The sequence below is a fragment of the Hylobates moloch genome, unplaced genomic scaffold (genome assembly GCF_009828535.3).
Source record: "Hylobates moloch isolate HMO894 unplaced genomic scaffold, HMol_V3 SCAFFOLD_2, whole genome shotgun sequence".
NCBI classification, from domain to species: Eukaryota; Metazoa; Chordata; class Mammalia; order Primates; family Hylobatidae; genus Hylobates; species Hylobates moloch.
In genome coordinates, this window is record NW_026652277.1 from 167,897,199 (window position 1) to 167,909,547 (window position 12,349).

A 12,349-nucleotide genomic window follows, 5' to 3' on the forward strand; every position below is an offset into this window, starting at 1 on the left:
CAAAAGACATTTATGCAGCCAACAGACAGATGAAAAAATGCTCATCATCACTGGCCATCAGAGAAATGCAAATCAAAACTACAATGAGATATCATCTCACACCAGTAAGAATGGCAATCATTAAAAAGTCAGGAAACAACAGGTGCTGGAAAGGATGTGGAGAAATAGGAACACTTTTACACTGTTGGTGGGACTGTAAACTGGTTCAACCATTGTGGAAGACAGTGTGGCGATTCCTCAGGGATCTAGAAGTAGAAATACCATTAGACCCAGCAATCCCGTTACTAAGTATATACCCAAAGGAATATAAATCATGTTGCTATAAAGATACATGCACACATATGTTTATTGTGGCACTACTCACAATAGGAAAGACTTGGAATCAACCCAAATGTCCAACAATGATAGACTGGATTAAGAAAATGTGGCACATATACGCCATGGAATACTATGCAGCCATAAAAAATGATGAGTTCATGTCCATTTGTAGGGACATGGATGAAGCTGGAAACCATCATTCTCAGCAAACTATTGCAAGGACAAAAAACCAAACACCGCATGTTCTCACTCATAGGTGGGAATTGAACAATTGAACGTGGACACAGGAAGAGGAACATCACACACTGGGGCCCGTTGTGGGGTGGGGGGAGGGGGGCGGGATAGCATTAGGAGATATACCTAATGTAAATGACGAGTTAATGGGTGTAGTACAGCAACATGGCACATGCATACATATGTAACAAACCTACACATTGTGCACATGTACCCTAGAACTTAAAGTATAAATATATATAAATATATATAAAATACAAAAATTAGCTGGGCGTCATGGCGCGTGCCTATAGTCCCAGCTACTGGGAGGCTAAGGCAGGAGAAATCACTTGAACCTGGGAGGCGGAAGTTGCAGTGAGTCAAGATCGTGCCACTGCACTCCAACCTGGCGACAGAGTGAGACTCCGTCTCAAAAAAAGAGGAGAAAGAAAGAAGACAGAGAAGCTGACCAAGAGTGATCAGAATAAATTATATTTCCCATTTACCCATCATACTGGATATACTAGACATCCCTCCCATTCTATTCAACTCCCATAAATGCACAGCTTTTATATCTGAAGTAGCTCTTTAGTGCTCCTTCTCTACCTAACCAAGGTTTGACTGATAGTCACTGGAGTTTTCCTCCAGAACGTAGTCATATCCACTCATACTGCTCTGATCACCCTAACCACCTCCATAACCACCACTCGCACTGCTCTGACCACCATAACCACCACTCACACTGCTCTGACCTCCATAACCACCACTCAGCTGATCTGACCACCATAACCACCTCCATAACCACCACTCGCACTGCTCTGACGACCATAACCACAACCACCACTCACACTGCTCTGACCACCATAACCACCATTCATACTGCTCTAATCACTGTAACCACCGCTCACACTGCACTGATCACCATAACCACTTCCATAACCACCACTCACATTGCTCTGACCACCATAACCACCTCCATAAACACCATTCACATTGCTCTAATCACCAAAAACACCTCCATAACCACCATTCACACTGCTCTGACCACCATAACCACCACTCACATTGCTCTGACCACCATAACCACCTCCATAAACACCATTCACATTGCTCTAATCACCAAAAACACCTCCATAACCACCACTCACACTGCTCTGACCACCATAACCACCATTCATACTGCTCTAATCACCATAACCATCTCCATAACCACCATTCACATTGCTCTGACCACTGTAACCACCGCTCACACTGCACTGATCACCATAACCACTTCCATAACCACCACTCACATTGCTCTGACCACCATAACCACCTCCATAAACACCATTCACATTGCTCTAATCACCAAAAACACCTCCATAACCACCATTCACACTGCTCTGACCACCATAACCACCTCCATAACCACCACTCACACTGCTCTGATCACCATAACCACCTCCATAACCACCACTCACACTGCTCGGACCACCATAACCACCTCCATAACCACCACTCAGCTGCATAACTAGACTGTTGGCTAAGCCCATCTCTCCCATCATTTGGCTACCATAAGCACCACCACTTGCCCCTGCTGTAGATTCAAGAAAAGTTCTACATAGCTGTGTTCATAAACCCCCCTACTTGTTCCTGCAGCATTTAAAAAGATCTCCATGTATCTGTGCTGCATATTAGCTTTGTCTTTTGCCATAGCTGCCACTGCATCTTCGTGAGCAGCAAACTCAACATCTGCTCTACCGGTAGTCTCTGTCATCGGGTCCAATTTCAGTATGTACTCTCATGAGGTTGAGGTGACTAGAAATTATAACATTCTTAGTGGCTCTGTAAGGTAAACCCCTCGTGTGTACACAGTGCCCTGTGGTGCTCTGGAAACTGGACGCACTATCTCTGTATCTATGATCAGACATTCCTGAAAAACAGTAATTAGTCTTTTCCAAATCTACCAGACCTAAAGCCATATCCATCATTACAGCCACCATAGTCATAGCCTCTATACCCTCCACCATAGGGACCCTGCCTCATCCTTTCAAACCCAGCTCCTCTGCCAATGCTATTATACCCTCGGCCAGCCCCTGGCCTATCACTGGGACCTGGCCACTGCACAGCCATGAGCTTCTGAGAGGGATCATAGTAGGTATGAACTTCAGCTTGGCTATTCTAGATTTCAATGTACCTGTGCCCTATTCTTCCCCTGTGTTTCTTCAACGCCATCTCAGCTATCTCCTGTGAAGCCAACTGCACAAAGGCTTCCCCTGTGCTTCTGCCCTGTAAGTCCATTCACAGTGTTATTCCATTTGGCACAATTTCCAACCCTGAAAAGAAATGAACAATCTCTTCCTTGGACAGCCAAATGTAAGTCCTCTAAGCCAGACGAAGCCATCGTTGGCAGTATCAGGACTATTCAGACCTGTGTGCTTCAATACCCAATCCATTTCAACACTATTAGACTTGAATACTTCAACGTATCTGTGTCCCATGGTTTCTCTGTCTTTAAAGCCAATTTCGCTTCATCTGCAGATTCAAGTTCAACAAATGCTTCACCACTTGGTCTGCCTTCTCTGGTGTAGATGAAACAAATATCTGATGTGCCATTTTGTATTTTGCAATCAGAGAAGTGCATCACTTCTTCAGCTGAGCAGGACCAGGGTAGGCCCTGGACCTTCACCACGAACCCCTCCCTGCCTTCTGTGCTCAGCATCGTGGCAACTGTTGAGCTCTTGGTGGCAAGTTTGGCTGAATGCAATTTTGGTGTAGTGGGCAATTATCCTCCTTCTGCCTTCAAATGGGCTATAGCAAGATGACAACCAGAACTACTTCTGCTCACATAAGCAAGTGATCAAATGAGCACACCGGCTTTACCTCTTATCTCTGCTGCCGTCTAACTTCTTTGTGCCTCTGCTGTCCCATCTGTCACACGAGACTAATACAGGCCCTCACTTCCCTAGATGTCGGGTTGTGAGGACCAAAGAAACATCATTCCCCATCTCTTTCTCTGCCTATACCTTTTCCTCTATTCTTTTTCCCCTCCAGAAACCCAATGACCTTGGACTTCCCTGAGTCCCGCACTGGTTGACATATTACATACGGATTCTTCCCTCCAAGGGAAGATGAGCCGAGCTTCCATCAGGAACAGACTAGCACACTCCATCAGTCCCTTCTCCTGACTGTACATTCCCTACTTCACTCCCCAGGCAGGGCCTGGGTAGTGAACTTTTAAGAACCAACACTGATTTGACTTCCAGCAGCAGGCTCAGCAGCACATCCTCTAGATGTTTTGCTCTTGTTTCATTGCCAGGCGGTGCTCTTTCCCACGGTACTATAAAGCAATTCCTGTTTTTCACTTTGCTGAAAAGGTGTGCCAAATGACTGCAATTCTGTGTGCCCAGATTATGATAAGCCTACCCTGGTGTCCTGCCTAATTAATCACATCACAGCCCACTGGCATTTTCATCAGAAGCCTTTGCTTGAGTGGATGGGGGCAGGCTGCAGATTCTTCTCTGTTGTCTGGCTGGAGTACAGCAGTTACTGTCTAAAGGTTTTCTGTCTTGGTAGACTGCCTCCTTTCCTGGACCTTTATACGTAAGAGGCTTTTGCTGGTGGATGTTTTTGTCTGTGCTTGTTGATGTTTACAGATTGCTGGCTTCCAGGATATATGAGGCAAAAATGAAACACAGGGAGTGGGTCAGTCCTTGGGTCCTGAAGTCCATAGCCAGTTTGCCTTTCAGTCTTCTGCTTGTTTTACATATAATATTCAGGATTTTTAGCCGTACTTGGTGAGAGGAACATGGAAAAGTATGTCTACTCCATTTCCCCAGGAGTGGAAATTTCCCAAAATTGTGTTTAGAAACGGCTTGTTGTGTAGGAGACAGTTTTGATGGGAAGCAAAGATGGGTGGCAGAGGACCAATTGGGGGGCCACTGTTAGTCAACAAGAAAAGCTGAAGACCTGGATTGGCCAGTGGCACTGGGACCCAAATGAGTGGGATAGAGAAAACTATTTAGAGGTTAGGAAAAACAGGGAAGAGCAACAAAAACAAGTCTAACAGGCAGTCAGTGTGGTCCACAGTAGAACCATTGCTTAAGGCCCAGTGCTATCCTCTGGCAGAAGAACAGATTTACCGTTTGTCAACAGGCATGTAGTTTTTGAATGGACTGTTTCCTGTCCTAGTGGGTCTTTAATTTGTGGGGAACAAAAAATTGTCCTTTTAGAAACTGAAGAGATTTGACTGAAGGTTTGACCACACAGGATCTTACTGTTGCATCCATAAAGTTAAACACAATTAGCAAGCAACAGAGGCAAACAGAATAGTATTTTGAAAAGTTCTGAAAATAGGCCAGGCATGGTGGCTCACGCCTGTAATCTTAACACTTTGGGAGGTCAAGGTGGGAGAATCACTTGAGCCCAGGAGTTTGAGACCAGCCTGGGCAACCTGGTGAGACTCCGTCTCCATAAAAAATGCAAAAGTTAGCTGGGTATGGTAGTTCACACCTGTAGTCCCAGCTATTTGGGGGGCTGAGGTGGGAGTATCGCTTGAGCCCAGGAGGTGTTGGCTGCAGTGAACTGAGATCACACCACCGGTCTCCAGTCTGGGCAACAGAGCTAGACCCTGTCTCAAGGGAAAAAAAAAAAAAAGTTCTGAAAATAAAATCCTTCAAGACCCTTATATTTTTATTGTAGTTAGCTTTTTGTCTTATAAAAATTTGGTTTTCTGGAAATGAATAATGACTTTTAAATTTTTGCTTTATTAAATTGTGAAACAAGGGCTATGTACATCATAATGTAAAAACAACAACAATAAAGCAAAGTGTCACAGAAAAACCTAGTTTTGCTGGCCCCTCTCCATTTTATTTCACTTGCTGATCACGTAAATGCCCTTCCTCTCTAACTAAGTTAGAATGTGTTTGGCTATGGGTAACAGGAATCCTGATGAACAGTGGTTTTAAATGTAAGGACATATCTGTTTTACCTAATAAAAAGTGCAAGAACTGGCAGTCCCTTGGTGAGTCTGGAAGATTAACAAGGTCATCCCGGACCCAGGGACTTTCCATTCTTGACTCTGAATTCCCAGCAGCCTGCTTTCATTTTCCAACTTGTTGCCTCATTGTCACAAGATGTTTTCTATAGGTGCAAGCATCACAGCCTCTCACAGCCTAGGAAGAGACAAGAAGGAAGGGAGGGGGAAAACATTTCACCTTGTGTGCCTCTCTCAGGAAGGAAAATTTTTCTCAGAAGCCCCGAGAGATTTCCTCTGATCCCAGCCAGAACTGCTCGACTGGCCAACTCTGCCTGCAAGAAGACTGAGCACCATCACTATGTGGTAAAGACCATGATAGCCATGCTTGCCTTAGACCAGGGGTTCTCATCAAGGGCATGACGGGAGGGGGCAGTATTGAAAATATAGAAAGGGACACTTTCAGTTGTCACATAAACAGAGAGGTGCTATTGGCATCTAGTGGGTTGGTCTGGGGATGCTAAATGTCCTAAAATGCACAAAATACTTTTCACACACACACAAATTGTCTTGTCCAAAATTCCAGTAGCACATTTGTTGAGAAACACTGGCTTACACCAGCCATAATTCATCCCCTGGCCTGAAGATACTATGACTCAAACACAATTTAGAAGTTCCTAGATTGTGCAAGAGGAGGAACATGGCTCCCAGTAGTGTGTGCCACAATATCCCAGCAGATGTTGGAAGGAGTACAGCAATGCCTAGTCATTCTGGCATGCTAAATCCTTTTCAGAAAGCTGCTATTATTTGTACCGAATGGGCAACTAGGAAAGAATTACAGGGATCAGGACAGGGAAATTACATGCAAAAGGTGCCTTTATTTTTCCTAATGAAGGGATTTTTTTCCAGTAGCTGGACAAGCCTGTTTCCGAGAATAATTGACTCTGAGTTACCCATACCTCTGTTACCTCTGTTGACTAACGGATGCTTCTCACTCCCACCAAGGAGTTCAGAATGTTGAAAACCTAACTCTATTTTTCTTACTATTATTGTTTTAGAATTAGAGACAGGGTCTTGCTATGTTGCCCAAGAGGGTCTTGAACCCCTGGGTTCAAGGACTTCTCCCACCTCAGTATCCCAAAGTTCTAGGCTTATAGGCATGAGCCACTGTGCCTAACCATAAAATTATTATTTTTAATTGACACATAATAACTGTACATCTTCTGGAGTACACTGTGATATTTCCATACATGTATACAATGTGTAGTGATCAAATCAGGGTAATTGGCACATCTATCACTTCAAATATCTATTATTGCTTTGTGTTGAAAATATTCAAAATTTGCTCTTCTATTTGAAAATATACAATAAATCGTTGGTTATTATGGTTACCCAATGGTGCTGTAGAACACTAGCACTTATTCCTCCCATCTAGCTGTACTCTTGTATCTGTTAATAACCTCTGGCTGTCCCCTCCCTACCCCTACCCTTTCCAGCCTCTAGTAACCACTATTCTACTCTCTACTTTTATGAGATCAACTTTTTTAGCTTTCACATATCAGTGAGAACATGCAGTATTTCTCTTTCTGTGCTTGGGTCCTCCTGTGGCTAAATAGTATTCCAACATATATATATATGTATGGATATGTATGTATGTATATATATACCACATTTTCTTTCTTTCTTTTTCTCTCTCCTTTTCTCTTTCTTTCTGGGATAGGGTCTCTCCCCTCTGTCACCCAGGCTGGAATGCAGAGGTGCATTCATAGCTCACTATAGCCTTGAACTCCTGGGCTCATGAAATCTTCTCACCTCAGCCTCCCAAGTAGCTAGGACTATAGGCACACACCACCATGCCTGGCTAATTTTTATTTTTTTGTAGAGGCGGGGTCTCACTTTGTTGCCCAGGCTGGTCTCAAACCCTCCTTGAGCAATTCTCCCACTTCTGAACTCCCAGCCTCCTAAAGTGCTGGGATTATAGGCATGAGCCACCATGCCTGGTCATATATACCAGATTTTCCTTATCCATTCATCTGTTGATGGACACTTAGGCTGAGTCTTTATCTTGGTTATTGTGAATGGTGCTGCAATATACACGGGAACGCAGATATCTCATCAACATATGAATTTCTGAAATAATATTTTAATAATAGTCTAGTAAAAATTTTGATAACAATCTACTTAGTTATTTTTAAAAAAAACTTAGAATGTCAGAAGTCTTTGCGGTCTGCAGAGAAAATGAAGACTAAACATTATTAGCTTTAATTGTAATTTTAAAAATCTAAATGTTCATTAAATCTGAAAGATTAGATACATTGGGTTGATATGTTGCATTGCTGCTCACAGTAAAATCTTGTAAGTCAGTATAAAATCCACTAGATTAGAAAAAGAAAAGTAGGCTAGGAAGTTAGGTTTGGCTTCCCTATCTGTAAAACCACAACTCTCTATGCTTGACACAAACTAACGTAAACAAATAATGTTTCTTAGGCTAATTGCTAACGGTAAATAGGAGATAACCTGGCACAGAAGAGTAGAAAGAGCATTCCAGACAGAAAGAATGGACTCAGCAGAGGTACTAACTGGTGAAACAGCATGACATGGTCATAGTCACACCAGATGTGAGCTCTTGAGAGTGTCATGGATTAACATTAACATTTTTAACCAACAACTCTGATAATCTCTCCAGGATCCCTGGATTTCTGGGTGCCAATAACAAAACCTAGACTTACTGCAAATCTTTTTTTTTTCCCTCTCTACTTCTGCAATAGATTGAATGTTTGCGTCCATCCAAAATTCATGTTGAAATCTTAACCCCTAATGTGGAGGTAGGTGGTGAGGCCCTTGGAAGGTGATTAGGTCATGAAGGTAGGGCCTTCATCAATGAGATCAGTGCCCTTATAAAAGGGATCCCATAGAGCTCTCTTTTCCCGTTTTCACCACATAAGAGATAAGAGAAGTCGGCTGGCACGGTAGCCCATGCCTGTAATCCCAGCACTTTGGGAGGCCGAGGCAGGTGGATCACGAGGTCAGGAGTTCAAGACCAGCCTGGCCAATGTGGTGAAACTCTGTCTCTATGTCTCTACCCATGTCCCTAGCTGAGCACGGTGGCATGTGCCTGTAATCCCAGCTACTCAGGATGCTGAGGTGGGAAAATCGCTTGAACCAAGGAGGCGGAGGTTGCAGTGAGCCGAGATCGGGAGAGGTGGCTTGTGCCTGTGGTCGCAGCTACTGGAGAGGCTGAGACAGGAAGATCACCTGGGCAAAGGAGGCGGAGTCTGCAGTGAGCCAAAATCGTGCTACCTCACTCCAGCCTGAGCAACAGAGCAACACCCTTTCTCAAAAAAAAAAAAAAAAGTTATAGGCTAAGTATTAGGCTGATGGCAAAGAAGTGGCCAATTCACTTAATCTAACTCAGTATTATGGTTTTTTCTTTTTCTTTTTTTTTTTTTTTGAGACAGAGTCTTGCTGTGTGCCCCAGGTTGGAGTGCAGTCACACGATCTCGGCTCACTGCAACCTCCGCCTCCTGGGTTCAAGAGAGTCTCCTCCCTCAGCCTCCCATGTAGTTGGGATTACAGGTGTGTGCCACCATGCCTGGCTAATTTTTGTATTTTTTAGCAGAGACAGGGTTTCACTATGTTGGCTAGGCTGGTCTCGAACTCCTGACCTCAAGTGATCTGCCCACCTCGGTCTCCCAAAGTCCTGGGATTACAGGCATGAGACACCATGCCCAGCCTTGCTTTTTTTTTTTTTTTTTTTTGGGACAGAGTCTCACTCTGTCTCCCAGGCTGGAGTGCAGTGGCACAATCTCGGCTCATTGCAACTTCTGCCTCCCGGGTTCAAGTGAATCTCCTGTCTCATCCTCCGGAGTAGCTGGGATTACAGGTGCCCACCACCACGCCTGGCTAATTTTTTTTTGTATATATATTTTTTTTAGCAGAGACAAGAGTTTCACCATGTTGGCCAGGCTGGTCACGAACTCTTGACCTCAAATGATCCGCCCACCTCGGCCTCCTAGAGTGCTGGGATTATAGGCATAAGCCGCGGTGCTCAGCCTGTATGTACTTTTTAATACAGTAATATATAAATAACTGTGTGTGTATGGGAAAGCTGTTTTTCATTTTTCCAAAAATTACACCAAGGCAAAGCAAAGCTCTAGTTGATTTCAGTGTGTTGTGCAGGAGTTAGCAGTACTGCCCTCACTAGGTACCCACTGGACAATAGCACAACCCCAAGAAAAGGATGGTTGTTAAGTTAACTTTCATCATGCGTTAATATTTCATTCAAAATGGTGACTTGAAGCTGGTTAGATACTGAAACTGAGACTATAGTATGCCTAACTCAGCTGCTCAATAACTTATAATAATTATATAAGCTTATATATATTACATATATTATATAATATGTAATATATATAAAAGCTTATAATCTTATGATGTTTTTTAGAATAATTATCTTTGCTAGTACTATCAGATTTGCATGACAACTCTTTCTCTTGTATTCTCTAAACTGGAGGTTGTCCCACTATTACTGATACTAAATTTGATGGTTTGGTTCAAATGGTGACCACCAGATGGCTCCACTATACAGGTGTATTTTCTTTATCTTTTTTTTTGTTTTGTTTTGTTTGAGACAGTGTCTTGCTGTGTCGCCCAGGTTGTAGTGCAATGGCGCGATCTCGGCTCAGTGCAACCTCTGCTCCTGGGTTCAAGCGATTCTCCTGCCTCAGCCTCCTGAAGAGCTGGGACTACAGGCGCATGCCACTGCACCCAACTAATTTTTTTTTGTATTTTTATTTTTATTTATTTATTTTTATTTTTTAATTTTTTTTTTTGAGATGGAGTCTCGCTCTGTTGCCCAGGCTGGAGTGCAGTGGCACAATCTCAGCTCGCTGCAAGCTCCGCCTCCCGGGTTCATGCCATTCTCCTGCCTCAGCCTCCCGAGTAGCTGGGACCACTGCCACCCACCACCACACCTGGCTAATTTTTTGTATTTTTAGTAGAGACGGGGTTTCACCGTGTTAGCCAGGATGGTCTCAATCTCCTGACTTCGTGATGTGCCCGCCTCAGCCTTCCAAAGTGCTGGGATTACAGGCATGAGCCACCGCGCCCAGCAGTTTTATTTATTTATTTATTTTATTTTATTTTATTTTATTTATTTATTTATTTATTTTTTTGAGACGGAGTCTTTCTCTGTCCCCCAGGCTGGAGTGCACTGGCGCGATCTCGGCTACCTGCAAGCTCCGCCTCCTGGGTTCACGCCATTCTCCTGCCTCAGCCTCCCGAGTAGCTGGGATTACAGGCGCCCGCCACCATGCCTGGCTAATTTTTTGTATTTTTAGTAGAGACGGGGTTTCACCGTGTTAGCCAGGATGGTCTCGATCTCCTGACCTCATGATCCGCCCGCCTCGGCCTCCCAAAGTGCTGGGATTACAGGCTTGAGCCACCGTGCCCGGCCTATTTATTTATTTTTGAGATGGAGTTTTGCTCTCGTTGCCCAGGCTGTAGTGCAATGGTGCGATCTTGGCTCACCACAACTTCCACCTCCTGGGTTCAAGCAATTCTCCTGCCTCAGCCTCCTGAGTAGCTGGGATTACAGGCATGTGCCACCATGCCCGGCTAATTTTGTATTTTTAGTAGAGACGGGGTTTCTCCGTGTTGGTCAGGCTGGTCTCGAACTCCCAACCTCAGGTGATCTGCCTGCCTTGGCCTCCCAAAGTGCTGGGATTACAGGCGTGAGCCACTGCGGCCGACTTTTTTTTTTTTTTTTTTTTTTTTTTGTATTTTTAGTAGAGATGGGGTTTCACTATGTTGGCCAGGTTGGTCTTGAACTCCTGACTTCGTGATCTGCTTGCCTCGGCCTCCCAAAGTGCTGGAATTACAGGCGTGAGCCACCGCACCCAGCCTGTAATTTCTTTTACAATTAGGTAAGTAGCCTGTAGAGTGATACTTTGATGGCATTTCCCAGCAATCTTTCATCTAAAGGTTTTAAAGTCCATTGATAGTCCTTGTCTGAGTTAATTATTTCATTAAGGTTTGCATCATGGTTATTGTCTAATTCTCTATTTATTCTATACTTATTAGCTGGCATCCTATAGTAAAGAAGGGTTTTTCCTCATCAACTGGGTAAACCACATTCTTTATTAAAAAAAAAGAAAAAAAAAAAAAAAAACAGGGTAGTTTGGGAGCAGTGGCCCATGCCTGTACTCCCAGCGCTTTGGGAGGTTGAGGTGGGAGCATCACTTGAGCCCAGGAGTTCAAGACCAGCCTGGGCAACATAGCAAGACCCCATCTCTAAAAAAACAAGCAAAAACACTTAGCCAGGTATCGTGGTGAGCACCTGTACTCCCAGCTTGAGGAGGCAGGAGGATCACTTGAGCCCAGGAGGTCAAGACTGCAGTGAGCCATGTTCATGCCACTGCACTCCAGCCTGGATGACAGAGCAAGAGTCTGTCTTAAAAACAAAAACCAATGAAACAAAAAACAAACAGGGTAAATGCTATCTCCCTTTAATAACTAATTTTCAGAATATCAAATTGGTGTAATAGACACTACCAATGATGGAAAAATAGTTTCCCTCTTCTCATTCTCTCTTCTCTGTACTAGAGAGTAGATTTTTATTTATTCAGTATTTGCAATCAATTGTATTCATTTTCTTTTTGACGCTAAAACTGCTCTAAATTTGGCCCGTGGGAGATCCTTCAAGCTGGCTCCCATGTCTCTAAAATTTATTTTGAGAGACTAAAAATACAAATGGTGAATGGCCAGAATACACATAAAAACAGAATTCTGACCCATTACCTACAACAACTAGCCCAGCAAACCAACCACTTATCTACCATAAGTGTACTCCCAGCCTGAAAGCCA

The 12,349-nt window shown here is 43.8% G+C and overlaps 1 non-coding gene and 1 pseudogene across 1 annotated transcript; both read right to left on the reverse strand.

Moving 5' to 3' along the window:
- Window positions 1-946: 946 nt before the first annotated feature.
- On the reverse strand, window positions 947-3,390 carry LOC116473541 (heterogeneous nuclear ribonucleoprotein H2-like; annotated as a pseudogene).
- Window positions 3,391-9,604: 6,214 nt separating this feature from the next.
- On the reverse strand, window positions 9,605-9,730 carry LOC116477736 (U4atac minor spliceosomal RNA). Its single transcript, XR_004250621.1, has one exon. It is a non-coding gene; the product is annotated as a U4atac minor spliceosomal RNA (small nuclear RNA).
- Between the last annotated feature and the right edge of the window lie 2,619 nt (window positions 9,731-12,349).